Raw genomic sequence first — 16694 nt, 5'->3', positions numbered from 1 at the left:
CTGGCCAAATTGTTTTTGTGTGGTTTTGTTTGTTTGTTTGTTTGCTTTTCCTTATATTCAGCACTCCATTAAACCCTGTGCATCCATTGTCCCTTTCTTTACCTCTAAATCTTAGAATTAATTTTCTTCAAGGCTCAGCTCAGGTGCCACCCACATGAAACTGTCTGACTCAGCTGCTACTGGTTTCCCCAAACCAAAACTACCTTGCTTTTATTTATAGGGATGTAATTTTCCTGATGTCACCTTCCCAACTCCCACTCACGTTGGTAGGCTGAGATCTCAGTAGTTGTTAGCTACCTATTACTCTCAAGATGCTAATGGCTGAGCTGCCGTTGCCTACAAGCCCTTACCAGTGTGCTTCACATTAACTTTAGAGTCAATTAGATTTTAGACAGAATAAGTTGGTGCAAAAACATTCCCCCCTAATCAAGAAAGCACTTTTCTCTTCCTTATACAAGATCCCTGGGAGAAATGGCTCAAACTCAAAAGGGCAAAGGTCCTGAGGGGACGCACATTAAAAAGGCACATCTGTAGCAAAGGGACACTGTGTCAGTCTTGTCATGGGTGACATTTTCTCCCCTTATGGAATCCTAATAAAATTCCTCTTGGGTGCAGTTTTTTTGCTGGGTTCTAAGGATTTGATGCCTTTCTTGAGATCATGGCCAGCACATGTCACACAGCTAGGCAATGCAGTTCATAGAGCACAGAGTTAAAATCCATCTACCAGATATGTGCTAGCTGTTTGACCCTAGGGAAGTCACTTAAACCTCTGCCTGAATTTCCTCATTTATAAAATGGGGATCATCATAATAGTACTTACCTCCCAGGATTGTTGGGAGGATGATATTTGTAAAGTGCTTTGCACTTACTTTGCAAACCTTAAAGCATTATATAAATATCAGCAATGATGATGGTGATGGATCTTACTAGTGGAAGCTGCTGCTTCTTCCACCAAGTGGCTATCTTAAGGATTCATCTGGGTCTGTGGATGTCTCTCTTTGTCCTTGATTTTTTTCCTCCAGTAAATGTATTGAAAGTTTTTTGTTTTTTTAAGTGGGAGGGAGAAGGGTGGATTGTAATGCTCCCTCTGGGATTACCTTTCCCTTCCTGGTGGTACAGGTACTTTTTCCAAGATGCTCCCAAGACTAGTTATCCACCCATTAGTGAAATGACTTCACTGTCGAATTAATTTCTCCTTCCAGCTCCCTAACTTCCCAACTCAGTGTTATCCTTGACCTCTCTCCAATATCCAATCTGTTGCAGACTCTCACCACTTTATGTTTGAACATTACAGTAACCATCAGTGAGTCTGCCTGCCTCAACCCTTTTCCCATTCCAATGCATCCTCCATTTTGCTGTCAATTATTATCTTTTTTTTTTAATTAAAAAATAATTAAAGCTTTTTATTTATAAGACATATGCATGGGTAATTTTTCAACATTGATCCTTGCAAAACCTTCTGTTCCAAATTTTCCCTCCTTTCCCAGACTCCCTCCCCTAGCTGGCAGGTAGTCCAATACATGTTAAATATGTTAAATTATATGTTAAATCCAATATATGTATACATGTTTATACAGTTATCTTGCTTCAAAAGAAAAATCGGGACAAAAAGGAAAAAAAAAAACTGGGAAAAGAAAACAAAATACAAGCAAATAACAGAAAGTGAAAATGCTATGTTGTGGTTCACACTCAGTTCCCACAGGCTTCTCTTGGTGTAGATGACTCTCTTCATCACAACATTATTGGAGTTGAGCTGAATTATCTCACTGTTGAAAAGAGCCTGTCAGTGATTTTCTTAAAGCCTAAGTCTTATGTCATCCCTTCAGCTCAATAAAGCAGTGGTGTCCTATCACCTTCAGGATATATACACAATCCTGTGTTTGGCACCCAAAGTTCTTTATAACTTAGCTCCTTCCCTTACCTTTCTAGTCTAGTACCCAAAATATACAAAATACAATATACATATACACAATCCTCTGGCATCCAAAGTTCTTTACGCAAACACTCCATTTGTTTATTCATTCAACCATCATCAAAATCATTTCTTACTCTATAGGGTGATTCTTAGGTAAGGGGATAGAGGTATGGTGAGGCAAAAGGGACTATGTTGATTTTAGACATAGTCTGGTGGTTATGTTAACTGTAATCCTAGAAGTTTCAAATCTTCAAATATACACTGCAGAGTGGCGAAAGGATTTCTAAGTCATATTCATCCTCCAGAATTTATATGTAGTTTCTTTAACCAATTATTGCTTCAATCATTATCAAAGATCATTTACAATCCACATTGTGAACCTTCACGAATTCAGTTCAAGAAAACTACTTAATAAGTGGTTACACAGTACTTACTAGGCAAAGAGGAAAATACCCAAAGGTGTTCATTTAAAGATACAATCTTGCCTAGGATAAAAGCCAGGGACCCCACCCTAATCAATCAATCAGGGTCCTTAGAAGACATTAAATCCACTTATTTTACTGAAGAGAAAATTAAGGGTGACTTCTCTGAGGTCATAAAACTAGTAAGTATGGGAAGCAGGACTGAAAGCCAGATTTTCCCGACTTCAGGGTTTCACTCACTACCCCATGCCAAATGTGCAGATATATGTGTTGTCTGATCTGGAGGCAATAAATAAAGTGAATGGAACAGTTCTTGTCTTTGCATGGTAGGAGTTAAATGTGTTCCCACATCCTATCCCTAATCTCCATACTCCCTTCTCCATTCACCCAGAGGGAGGAGAATAAGCATTTATTAAGCATTAGACACTGTGCTAAGTGCTTAAAAAATATCTCATTTAAGCTTCACAACTACTCAGAGACCCATGCTATTATGCTTCCCATTTTACACTTGAGGAAACTGAGGCTAACAAAAGTTAAGATACTTGTAGCTTCATGAAGAAGTCTATTTCAATCATCACCAGTACCATAGGATGTATGGAAGAAGTACTACTAAGAAGTGCTCTCGACTAAGGCAATAAGAGACCTCAGGATGCTTGCACAGGGGCAATGTTTCCCTTCCACTCACCTCATTCTGTCTCTCCTCAGCCCATCCACAGACTCCAGTCCCTTTGTCATCTTGTAAGAGAATTATTTTGTCCTGAAGTCCTAAATCCCAATACATTACCCAGGATGGAAGACTAGGGAAAAGGATAGCATTTGGAAGGGAAAGACATATATTACACTAGAGAAAGAGTGTGGAAAAAGTAGGAAAGGGACCTTTCTACTAAAAGATCTTACACTTCCGGATCTTGCAAAACCCCTGTGTGAATCTTAAGTGCATTTCCTGACCAATTCCAACAACTTGGGGCAGGGTGTACCAGTCATCACATTGCATCCACAACAACCTCTATAATTTAAATTATTCCCATTTAAAATACTTTTTTCCTTCTTTGTCAGTTTTTATAGTGTGAGATGAAACTTCAGTTACTCGAGTCTGCATTTTTCTCATGAGGGCTTTGGAGTATATTTTGGAGCACATTTTTAGTAATCATTCTTTTGAAAACTACTTATATTCTTTAAGTTAATAAGTTTATTCTTTAAATTCATAACTAATAAAATAACCATTTATTTATTGGGAAAGTCAGCATCTTCTTGAAAGTCTAATATCTTTCCACGGCAATTGATAAGAGCAATTTAAAGGTCAGAAAGCATGGAAGAAGACATTAACTTCTCAGAAATGGGGTACTTAAAGGAGTCAGACCCCATAGTTTTGTATGTAACCCCATCTTTTAGGAATGGTTGTGTTAGTAATCCAGGAAGGTAAGCATGTTGCTGCTGGTACACAACAGTGTGATGTGGAAAGACCACTATATATGGAATCAGAAAACTATAGGTGAAGTTCTGGCTCTGCTATTGATTTCCTATGGGACTGTGCCTGAGAATTAAGACAAATAATTTCTTTAATTAAAAAAATGCAAATTAAGACAACTCTGAGGTATCATTACACACCTGTCAGATTGGCTAAGATGGCAGGAACAGATGACGATGAATGTTGGAGGGGCTGTGGGAAAACTGGGACACTGATGCATTGTTGGTGGAGTTGTGAAAGAATCCAACCATTCTGGAGAGCAATCTGGAATTATGCCCAAAAAGTTATCAAAATGTGCATACCCTTTGACCCAGCCATACTACTACTGGGCTTATACCCCAAGGAACTACTAGAGAAGGGAAAGGGTCCTGTATGTGCCAAAATGTTTGTGGCAGCCCTTTTCATAGTGGCTAGAAGCTGGAAGATGAATGGATGTCCATCAATTGGAGAATGGTTGGGTAAACTATGGTATATGAATGTTATGGAATATTATTGTTCTATAAGAAATGACCAACAGGAGAAATACAGAGAGGCTTGGAGAGACTTACATCAACTGATGCTGAGTGAAACGAGCAGAACCAGAAGATCATTATACACTTCAACAATGATACTGTACGAGGATGTATGCTGATGGAAGTGGATTTCTTCAACATAGAGAAGAGCTAATCCAATTCCAATTGATTAATGATGGACAGAACCAGCTACACCCAGAAAAGGAACACTGGGAAATGAGTGTAAACTGTTATTTTTACCTTCTGAATCCAATTCTTCCTGTGCAACAAAAAAATTCGGTTCTACACACATATATTGTCTCTAAATTATACTGTAATATATTTAACATTTATAAGACTGCTTGCCATCTGGGGGAGGGGGTTGGGGGAGGAAGGGAAAAAATCTGAATAGAAGTAAGTGCAAGGGATAATGTTGTAAAAAATTACCCATGCATATGTACTGTCAAAAATGTTATAATTATAAAATAAAATAAAAAATTAAAAAAAAAAAAAAAAAAAAAAAAACTTCTCAGAAATGGGGTACTTAAAGGAGTCAGACCCCATAGTTTTGTATGTAACCCCATCTTTTAGGAATGGTTGTGTTAGTAATCCAGGAAGGTAAGCATGTTGCTGCTGGTACACAACAGTGTGATGTGGAAAGACCACTATATATGGAATCAGAAAACTATAGGTGAAGTTCTGGCTCTGCTATTGATTTCCTATGGGACTGTGCCTGAGAATTAAGACAAATAATTTCTTTAATTAAAAAAACAACAACAAAAAAATAAGCACAGTTCACAAGAAGAGAAGAGCAGCCTACCAAGGAGATAAACTCCCTGAAACCTTAAGTGCTCCAGCCAAAGTCCTGGAGATATCTTTATATACTCCTTGCTCAAAGGCCCAAAGCTGAATTCCAGGTCAATTTACTTGAAGGCAAAGTTCAATCTGTCCCAGATCTACTCTATAGCAACTTCAACTTTTATAAGTGCTTATTATTGATGGGGTGAATAAGATTGCAACAAGAAGACCCAGTAGTTGGTTAAGTCATAAGGAGGAACAGGGAAGAGCAGAATTATCTCCTCAAGTGGACCTTTTGTTTTCCTTAATTAAGCCTTTATTGCAATAGGCCCTTGTTGAATTCCCTGCAGTGACAAAATTTTCATGACCCATAGTTACTATATTCAATCAGAAAGCCAAGTTATGATATCAACTCCCGAGCCCTTTCAAGGGCTTTAAAAGTCAAACAAAAGATTTCATGTTGAATCCTGAGGATAAGAGGGAACACTGATGTTTCCTGAGTAGAGAAGTAACATGGTCAAGCTTGGGCTTTAGGAAGATGCTTTAGCAGCTGCCTTGCAAATGGACTGGATTAGAAAGAGACCCGAGGCAAGAAGATCAATTAGTAAACTGCTGCAATAACATGGGAATAAGGTAATAAGTGTCTGCACTAAGGTGAGGCTATATGAGCAGAAAGAGGTAGATATATACAAGAGATAGAGTAAGGATACTAATTTTCAGTTATTTTGAAAAACTATATATCTTGTAATTGCTTAGAACAAGGTGGATATATGGCATGAATGTTAGTGAGAAGCAAAAGATAATACCAGAATTGACAATTGGTTGGTGTGGAAATATAGGAGTTAATTTAATCTGCCCCAGTTATAGTAGAGAACTGGTCCTTAGCAATTCATTTCATTTGGCTTCCCTGATCTCACTTTTCTCATCTGTAAAATGGGGAGGGTGGTAGACAATTTCTTAGGTCTCTTCCATTTCTAACTCTATGATCCAAAATGTGAAATTTGTTCTCAGCAAGGGATTGGGGAAGAATGTGTCTAAAAAGGCAATTTCTTATGTCATAGCAATGACTTCAGAAAATATAACTTCTAAAAAGGGGTCAGATTTCACATATACACATATTGTATTTAATTTATACTCTGATATATTTAACATGTATTGGTCAACCTGCCATCTGAGGGGGGTGGAAAGGAGGGGCAAAGTTGAAACAAAAGGTTTGGCAATTGTCAATGTTGTAAAATTACCCATGCATATATCTGGTAAATAAAAGCTATTAAAATATTAAAAAAAATTTAAAAAGGGGTCAGATTTAATGCAGTAGTTAGATGGGGCTGTGGATAGGGTAAGGTTCTGAAGTCAAGAAAACCTAAGTTCAAATCTGACCTCAGACTCTAGCTAAGTGATCAGGGGCAAGTTGCTTAACCCTGTTTGCTTCAGTTTCCTCATCTGTAAAATGACCTGGAGAAGGAAGTGGCAAAACATTTCAGTATCTTTTCCAAGAAACCCTTGAAAAAAAGTCATAAGGAATTGGACTTAATTGAAAGGACTAAGCAACAGGTTCAGTTGCTAGGTTCTGGAATCAACCACATAATCCCCTCCCCATTTAGAGAAGAATCCATAGGACTTGAAGGAAAGCAGGAATCACAAAATATTACCAGTGAAAATTTCATATGGTCACAGAAACATAGTTCTAAGCTTAGAAGGAACCTCAGATGCTAGTTAGTCCGCCTCCTTCGTTTTACAGATGGGGAAACTGAGGCCCAGATGGTAAAGTGACCTCCTTAGAATCCCACAGGTGGCAAAACTAGAATACTTAATGATTGTCTAGTTTAACCCCATCCTCATTTGGGGCTCACGGAATAAAAGGTCACTTGTACAAAGTCATTCACAACAGAGCTAAGATAAGAAGTGCTATGTCAAGTTTGCTAAGTTCAGACTTCTTTTCACTACACTACAATAGTATGGACTGGTGCCAGTGAACCTAAGAGAACAGGAACTTCCCCCAAAGTCCTTGATCTAGCTGTTCAAGAAATTTGGAGGAAGTTCCAAGATTAAAATAAGGCTTTTCTCCCCCTGCCAAAGTTACTTAAGAATGAGGTCAGTGAGGGCAAGATTAAAAACTATTTAAAACATTCTGTTCAAGTGAAATCAAAGTACAAGGATCAATGTACATCTAGAAACAAGAAAGAGAAACAAACAAGGAAGAGAAAGATAAGCTTCCCTTATGGTCAATCTCTTGGATGAAGGAACTGGATGTGAAGATAAAGAAATGAGTTTGGGTGGGGCTGGGTATATAATACAATTTTTTTTTCCATTGGAACGAAAAGACAAAAGTCCAACGTTTACATTGAGTCTGTTTAGAAGTACAGGTTGTTGTTGTTCATCCTTTGGTCTTGAAGAGGTCCAGGATGTCAGGGAGGTATTGCTATGACATGCAAGTGAATTCTGTTTAAGTGAGGGAGGCCTGTGCAAGATCCAGCCTCATTTATTTCTCCAGAACTATCTGGGTCCAGTGGCCAGATCTGGATCAGGATGACTGGAAATGGCCCTGGATGCAATGGGATACTGGGAAAAAGGTAATTTGAAGAGAGATTTTCTCAGGCTCCACCCAGTGGTGGTCAGAGGAAGTGGTAATTTATCAGGGGAGATGGGCTTTAGAAGCCACTTCCTGACCACTTCTATATCCGTATCATGCCTTCTCAAACTCCAACAGCCACCATTTGCCTCCACCTCAGCCTCTATCATCTTTATCAGTTTTCATGGAGTCAGGTGAAATCTTTAGTTGTTTTTAATTTGTAGTGATTTGGAATCTGTTTTCATGTGGTCAATTAGAATTTTCAATTATTTTGAAAAACTATATATCATGGGTCTGTTTATCTATTGGGGCTTGGCTTATATTTCCCAATGTAAATCCCTTTTCTTCCTCCCCCAAAGGATCATCCCTTTAAATAAAAATAATAATTTTTTTCTAAATAATATTTTATTTTTCCAAATACATGTAAAGATAGTTTCCAACATTCATTTTATAATTTCCCCCCCCATCACAAATACATACCTTACTACATTGAGCCATTCCCTAACTGATAGGTATCCCCTCAATTTTCAGTTTTTTACCCTGAGAAGAAAACTATAAATATTTTTGTTCATATAGGTCATTTTCCTTTTTTTTTTTTTTTTTTTAATCTTTTGATATTCATGCCTAGTAGTGGTGTTGTTAGATCAAATGTGGCATGAATTTTATAGCCCTTTAAAGGGGCACGGATCATATCTTTTGACCATTTCTCAATTGGGATGTGGTTCTTATTTTTCATAAATCTGACTCAATTCCCCATGTTTGAAAAAATGAGGCCTTATCAGAGAAACTTGCTTCAAAATTCTTTTTTACAGCTGTATTTCCCCCATTTATTCTCTCTCTTTTCACCCTGTCCCTCCTCAAAAGCAACATTCATTTTGGTAAAGCTTTGTGTTCCAGATTTTTTTCCCTCCCTCCCTCATCTTCTTCTGCCTGTTTCCCTAATTGTTCTACCTCAGTTTCCCTGAATTGTTCTGCCTCAATGCTCCTGGTTGCCACCCCCCTCTCCTGTTCATTAGGACTGAGATAATTAGGGCTGTGGCCACTCTGGCATTCCAAAAGATAAGACTCCAGATGTCCTCCTCAGATACCTCACTGGCATCCTCTATCTCCAAGTCCCAGACTTTCTGTCTCAAGCTGACTACTCCTTGGCTCCCACTTTATCAGAATTTGTGGTCCTGCCCCCACCCTGTCAGAACCGGATTGATGGTCCCTGCTAGAAATTCCCTCTCGGTGTTCTGACTCCACCCCCTGCCTCTGTCTACCCTGATCGCTCAGAGCCATAGATATTTCTTTTTTTTTTCTTTGTTATTTTTATTAATTTTTATAATTATAACATTTTCTTTGACAGTACATATGCATATATATATATATATATATATATATATATATATATATATATATATATATATATATATATATATATATATATATATATATATTTTTTTTTTTTTTTTTAACATTATCCCTTGTACTCCCTTCTGTTCCGAGTTTTTCCCCTCCTTCCCTCCACCCCCTCCCCTAGATGGCAGGCATTCCCATACATATTAAATATGTTATAGTATATGCTTGGTACAATATATGTGTGCAGAACCGAATTTTGTTCTTGTTTCAAAGGAAGGATTGTATTCAGAAGGTAAAAATAATCTGGGGAGAGAAACAAAACAAAACAAAACAAAAAACAATAGAGCCATAGATATTTCACTGGAAACACATTCCTCACTGATGCTGGTCCAGGTGAATGCTTTAAGACATCAGCCCTGGGGCCAAAATGGATCCTTTGGTCCCAGAAAATCTCTCCCTCTCAGAAACCCCCCAAAAATATTAAAAATTCTTTCATCTCTATCTTGCCTCAGTTTCTCCGGCATTACAATCCTCCCCATCCCCAAGACAGCAAACCCTCTGACACAGGTTAAATACGTGCTTAAATTTTTAAAAATTGTTTTAGGTTTATCAAAACTAATCAGACTCAGCATTATACGTAGTTTCACAGTTCATCGTCTCCTCCCTCTGCAAAGAAGGGAGGAATGTGAATGTAAGTAATTCTTAAACACCGTTAATTTACAGATGAGGAGGAAGTGATTTTGGCAAGGTCCCATACTTAGGCCCCAGAAGCAGCCATGTGAATAAAATCCAGGCTCTCCAGCCAGAGGCCCTCCCTAGACACTGAAGGCCTGCTTGGGTCATAGCAGGTAGTTGGAGCACCATCTGGTGGCCAAAGGCTACAACTGCTCAGTAAGTCACTTGAATTCTCTTTCTTGGATAAATAGGGTCCAAGTCTCTCTTGAGAAGTTTAGAATCGATTGTATAGCATGGAACCAGGCATTCCCTCACCACAGAAGGTGCTGTGCTTTCTGAGCAAAGCAGAGGTGAATCAGCCCAAGGCAACACGAGATGTGCAAAATGTGGGCTATTTGGGTCCCACCTGGGGCAGAGCATGCCGAGCCGTGCTGCTCTGATCAGCCGAGGTCGGCCACACGAACCCCTGACAGAGGGATGCTCTTCTGGGCCTCTTGGAGAACGAGCAGTCACAACCAGCAGTCCACAGACCTTTGTCTTGATTTGCACATGAGCTGGGGTGAAATGAGGCAGTGGGACCCAGGTCAGCCTCTTTCTGAGTCCTTGTCTTCCAGACTCATTGGCTTCCTGGACAATACAAAATCCAAGGCAGTTGTCTTTAGCTAGGGGGCCTAGAAGGCACTTACTAATCCATATTCCATTAACCCAGACTCAGGGTTACTAATTCTTTATTGGTGGAGATCAGTGTCTTTGGGCAGGGAGCAGAGTTGAAGAGCCCAATAGACTGGACTTTCCTTCTCTCCATCTCTTCTCACCAGCTCCAATATCCCTCTGGGGAAGGGCGGGTGCAGGGCATTTAATCCCCACCAATAAGGAGCCAGTCCCATGCCAAAGAGCTTGGGACCTGAGTTATTTCCCTAAAGCTCAGGTCTAACCATATCTCTCCCCTATTCAGTAAACTCCAATGCTTCCTGTTATCTCCCAAATCAAATATACTGTAAAATACTCATTCGAAGGGCATCCTTTTAGATGCCTTCACAATCTTGTTATTGAGCCATTTCAATCATGTCTGATGCTTCATTGCCCCATTAGAGGTTTTCTTGGCAAAGGTGTTAGAGCGCTTCGCTAAATGCTTCTCCAGCTCATTTTACAGATGAGGAAACTGAGGCACATAGGGTTAAAATATTTGCTCAGGGTCACAAGTGTCTAAGGTTGGATTTGAACTCACATCTCCCAGACTCCAAACCCAGCTCTTCAGTGCACTACTTAGCTGTTGCAGTAAGGGTGAAGTAAGGGAGAAGGAAGGTGACCTGATCAGAAAGTAAGCCATGAAGTAAGGTATAGTTGAAGCTTTTCAGAAATAATAAGCTAGAAGAGAGACTCTAACCGAGACACCTGGGTCCCAGGGAAGATATGATCAGAAAATTGAAAGATAATAAATGTTGATCAGATACTTTCTCCAATTCCTTCTTTAGCAAGAGGCTTTCTTATGTCATTTTTTAAGGAAACTCTTAGGTGGAAGTAGACTTTGAGTTGGTACTCTGATATTTCACCAATAGGCTTTGGAAAAAATCTCTTCCTACGATGGGTGGCCAACAACTTAGGATGGCTATATAGAACGTACACCCTTGAAATACTGAGTATCCCAAAGTCTTAGTGCAATTTAAAGCTTAAAGCTGCACTAAGACTTTGGGGACATCATTTACATATATCTATATATGTGTCTGTGTGTATACATACAAATATATACATATACTCATATATACATACAGATGTATATGTGTATATATATGATTTCTATATGTATATGAAGGAATTATGTCTACGTAGGAATAATGTCTCCAGAATTTTCTCTCCCCAAGAGACAGAAATGAGTGAGATGATGGGTAAGAGCCAAGGGTCTACTCAAAATTACATATCTAGAATGTTGGAGGGGATACAGGAAAACTGGGACACTGATGCATTGTTGGTGGAGTTGTGAAAGAATCCCACCATCCTGGAGAATGATTTGGAATTATGCCCAAAAAGTTATCAAATTGTGCATACCCTTTGATCCGGCAGTGTTATTTCTGGGCTTATATTCCAAGGAAATACTAAAGAAGGGAAAGGGACCTGTATGTGCCAAAATATTTGTGGCAGCTCTTTTTGTTGTAGCTAGAAACTGGAAGATGAATGGATGTCCATCAGTTGGAGAATGGTTGGGTAAATTATGGTATATGAACGTTATGGAATATTATTGTTCTGTAAGAAATGACCAGCAGGAGGAATACAGAGAGGCTTGGAGAGACTTACATCAACTGATGCTGAGTGAAATGAGTAGAACTAGGAGATCATTATACACTTCAACAATGATACTGTATGAGGATGTATTCTGATGGAAGTGGAAATCTTCAACATAGAGAAGAGCTAATCCAGTTCCAATTGATCAATGATGGACAGAATCAACTACACCCAGAGAAGGAACACTGGGAAATGAGTGTAAACTGTGAGCATTCTTGTTTTTCTTCCCAGGTTATTTTTACCTTCCGAATCCAATTCTCCCTGTGCAACAAGAGAACTGTATGGATCTGCACACATATATTGTATCTAGAATATACGATAACATACTTAACATGTATGGGACTGCCTGCCATCTAGGGGAGGGGGTGGAGGGAGGGAAGGGAAAAGTCAGAACATAAGTGAGGGCAAGGGATAATGTTGTAAAAAATTACCTATGCATATGCTCTGTCAATAAAAAGTTATAATTAAAAAAACTACATATCTAGCTAAGGAATATGGAGTAATAAAACCTCTTATTTGTTGCTCCTTATTTGTCTCCTGCAAAAACTCTTCCTATCTGACAATAACTTGCGAAAAGACATCTCATCTCATTATACACAGCACAGCAACATCAATATTATACGAAGATCAATTCTGATGAACGTGGCTCTTTCCAGCAATGAAATGATTCCATATTATGATGAAGAGAGCCCAGAGAGAGGACTATGGGAACTGAATGTGGATCAAAACACAGCATTCTCTCTCTTTTTGTTGTTTGCTTGCATTTTGTTTTCTTACTCATTTTATTTCCTTTTTGAGCCTTTTTCTTGTGCAACAAAAGAAATGTATAAATATATTTACACATATTGGATTTAACATATATTTTAACATGTATAACATATATTGGATTGCTTGCCATCTAGGGGAGGGGGTGAGGGGGAAGGAAGGGGAAATCTGAAACACAAGGCTATGTTGAAAAATTATCCATGCATATGTTTTGAAAATAAAAAGCTTTAAAAAAATAAAAAAAAATTTAAAAGACATCTCATCTCTTTACTTAGATGAAAAGACATCCTGGGCCCTCCCTTATCTTTCTCTGCACATAGGACTTTACCCAGCTGACTGAAGCCCCAAATTTTCATCTTTTAGCTTTCTCAAACTTTCTAATTGAAAGACTCTCTCAAAATCTGTTCTGTCCACTTTTGTGTCAACAAAGTCCTTTGTTCCTATAAGAGCATCTCTTTGAATTATTTCAGATTAACTATAAACCATGACTCTCAGAAACTTCAGGAATATATAGAAATTATATATAGAAAAATATCTATAGAAGTAGACATATTTACATGAAATATAGCTATATGTAGAAAATTTATATGAACACAAAATGATATAATATAGATAGAGAAAATGTTAGTTGTTAATATTATTATTATAATTAAATACTGGCTTCAGGTAGAATTTCTCTGTTTTCCTGCCAATGGGTCTCTCTCTCTCTCTCTCTCTCTCTCTCTCTCTCTCTCTCTCTCTCTCTCTCTCTCTCTCTCTCTCTTGCTAATAAGTCAGGGCTTGCTCAGGGGGTTCACCAGCGTGAATTCCATCTCTTGCTTGGAAACCCCAGTAGGTGCAATTAATTCCAAAGAAATAATGAAGCAAACCACCTACTTCTTGACAGAGAGGGGTTGGATTCAAGAATAAGAATAAACATTTTCAGACACAGCCAGTGTGAGTATTTGTGTTTCTTGATTGTGTATATTTATTAAAAGCACTTTGCATAAAATGTTTGTGGCAGCCCTTTTGTAGTGACAAGGAATTGGAAACTGAATGGATATCCACTAGTTGGAGAATGGCTGAATAATTTATGGTATATGAATGTTATGGAATATTATTGTTCTATAAGAAATGATCAGGAGGATGATTTCAGAGAGACCTGGAGAGACTTACATGAATTTAAGCTAAGTGAAATGAGCAGAACCAGGAGATCATTGTATGCAGCAATAAGATTATACAATGATCAATTCTGATGTTCGAGGCTCTCTTCAACAATGAGATGATTTGGACTGGTTCCAATGATTTTGTGATGAAGAGAGATATCTGCACTCAAAGAGAACTGTGGGAACAAAGTGTAGATAACAACATAGCATTTTCATTCTTTTAATTGTTTGTTTGCATTTTATTTTCTTTCTCATTTTTTTTCCTTTTTGATCTGTTTTTTCTTGTGCAGCAAGATAACTGTATAAATATGTATCCACATATTGGATTTAACATATTTTTAAACATCACTTTCAGTGATATGTTATCACTTGTCATCTAGGAGAGGGAGTGAGGGGGGGAAATTTGAAACAAAATTTTTCAAGGCTCAATGTTGAAAAATTATCCGTGCATATGTTTTGAAAATAAAAAACTTTAATTTAAAAAAGCACTTTGCATAGTATTTTAATCTTTTTTTTGTTGTTGTTGTTTGCTTTTTTTTTCTTCTTTTTTTCCCTTTTGATTTGATTTTTCTTGTGTAGCATGATGAATATGTAAATATGTTTAGAAGAATTGTACATGTTTAACCTATATTGGTTTTCTTGTTGTCTTGGGGAGAGGGAATAAGGAGAGAGAGGGAGAAAAATTTGGAACACAAGGTTTTACAAAGGTGAAGGGTAAAAATTATCTTTGCATGTATCCGGAAAAATAAAATACTATTAAATGAAAATACTAAAGTGTAATTTAAAAATATATTTTAAAATTTCTTTTGCCCTCCCCTCCAGTGGGGGTGAGGAGAATGGCCAGGCAAGAAAAAAAAAAAAAATGCCCTGAAATATACAAAATACTTATAGCAGTTCTTTTGTGTTGGAAAAGAACTAGAAACTGAGGGGATGCCTATCAATTGGGGAATGGCTGAACAAATCATATTATATGCATGTATAATGAAATACTAATGTATTGTAAGAAATGAAGAGCAGTTTCAGAGAAACTTGGGAATATCTTTATGAGCTGAAGCAGAGTGAAATGAGCAGAACCAGGAAAACAATTTTTAAAAGGAACAATTCTGAACTCTAATCAATATAATGATCAGCTGGGATTCCAGAGCACAGATGATGCCATTCAATCCCTGGGACACAATATGCAGAATGATGTAGGCCACATAGGAATTTGTTTTGTTTTTGTTAGTGGAGGGGTGTGTGTAGTGAAAATAAATACTTGACAATTGAAAAAAAGTTGTTTAATTTTTAAAATGATAGAAGGAAAGCCAGAAAGAAGCACAGAGAAGTAGGACAGCTTTCAAACTTATCAATTAAATTTATATCTTTAAAAAGAAAAGTAAGCTATTTAAAATAAAGCCTCCTTTTCTGTTCTCCTATGTAGATGAAAAGACTTATTTGATGATTGTTAAATTCAGAATAAAAATTAATACTTTAAAAAGAAAGAAACAGGAGTGAGTGACTAGAGCACAGCTTTTGTAAATGTTTTGCTGGAGTTATGAATGTAGCCGTAAAGGAGCATCCTTTTCATCCTTTCTAATCTGAATTTCACATGCTCTGAGGCAGAATATGGAGCACTGTTACTTCAGAATAACTCTGTCCCAGGGGTGGAGGGCTGGGAGGCACAGAATTTTCATGTACCATACAGGGAGGTCCCCGCAGGGAAGGAAGGAGGAGGAGGCAGATGTTCTCTTCATTCTCCATGCCCTTTTCTCTATCCCCCCTTCTCTGTCCTCCATGGGGATGTCAGTCCTATCTAGGATACTGCTTTTGACTAGAACTAGTCATTCCTCACACAGATCACAGCCTAGCACTCTCATTAAAGGGGATCTGGAAAGGCTTCATGGAAAAAGTGGGGTTTTAGCTGGTCACATGGAAAGACCAATTGGACAGTGAATGCTTGGACTAAGCAGCGAGCTTTGGAGTCTTGGATTCTCTTTGGTTAATCAACTAATAAATCATCATGCAATTATTAAGATCTTGCTATTTTCTAGGCACTGTGCTAAGTCCTGGAGATACAAAGAAAGGGAGAAATAAAGGCAAGTTCCTGCCCTCATGGAGCTTATATTCTCTTTCTTTCTGTTTTTTTTTTTTTCCTATTAAAGGTTTTTATTTTCAAAATATGTACAAGGATAATTTTTTCAACATTGATCTTTGAAAAACCTTGTGCTCCAGTTTTTCCCTCCCTTACTCCCACTCCCTCCGCTAGATGGCAGGTAATCCAACATATGTTAAACATGGTAAAAATATAAGTTAAATCCAATACATGCATACATATTTATATAGTTATTTTGCTGCACAAGAAAAATCAAATCAAACCGGAAAAAAATTAGAAAAAAAAACAACCAAAATGCAAACAAACAATAACAAAAAGAGTGAGAATGCTATGTTGTGATCCACACAGTTCCCACAGTCCTCTCTCTGGGTATAGATGGCTCTCTTCATCACAAGATCATTGGAACTGGCCTCAATCATCTCACTGTTGGAAAGTATCATGTTCATCAGAATTGATCATCATATAATCTTGTTGCTATATAAAATGATTTCCTGGTCCTGCTCATTTCACTCAGCATCAGTTCATGCCAGTCTCTCCAGGCCTTTCTGAAATCATCCTGCTGGTCATTTCTTACAGAACAATAATATTCCATAACATTCATATACTATAATTTATTCAGCCATTCTCCAATTGATGGGCATCCCCTCAGTTTCCAGTTTCCTGCTACTACAAAAAAGGACTTCCACAAACATTTTTGCACATGTGGGTCCCTTTCCCTCCTTTAAGTCCT

Source organism: Sminthopsis crassicaudata, chromosome 4, assembly GCF_048593235.1.
Source record: "Sminthopsis crassicaudata isolate SCR6 chromosome 4, ASM4859323v1, whole genome shotgun sequence".
Lineage (NCBI taxonomy): Eukaryota > Metazoa > Chordata > Mammalia > Dasyuromorphia > Dasyuridae > Sminthopsis > Sminthopsis crassicaudata.
The sequence above is the reverse complement of the archived record's forward strand: the minus strand, read 5'-3'. Positions refer to the sequence as shown.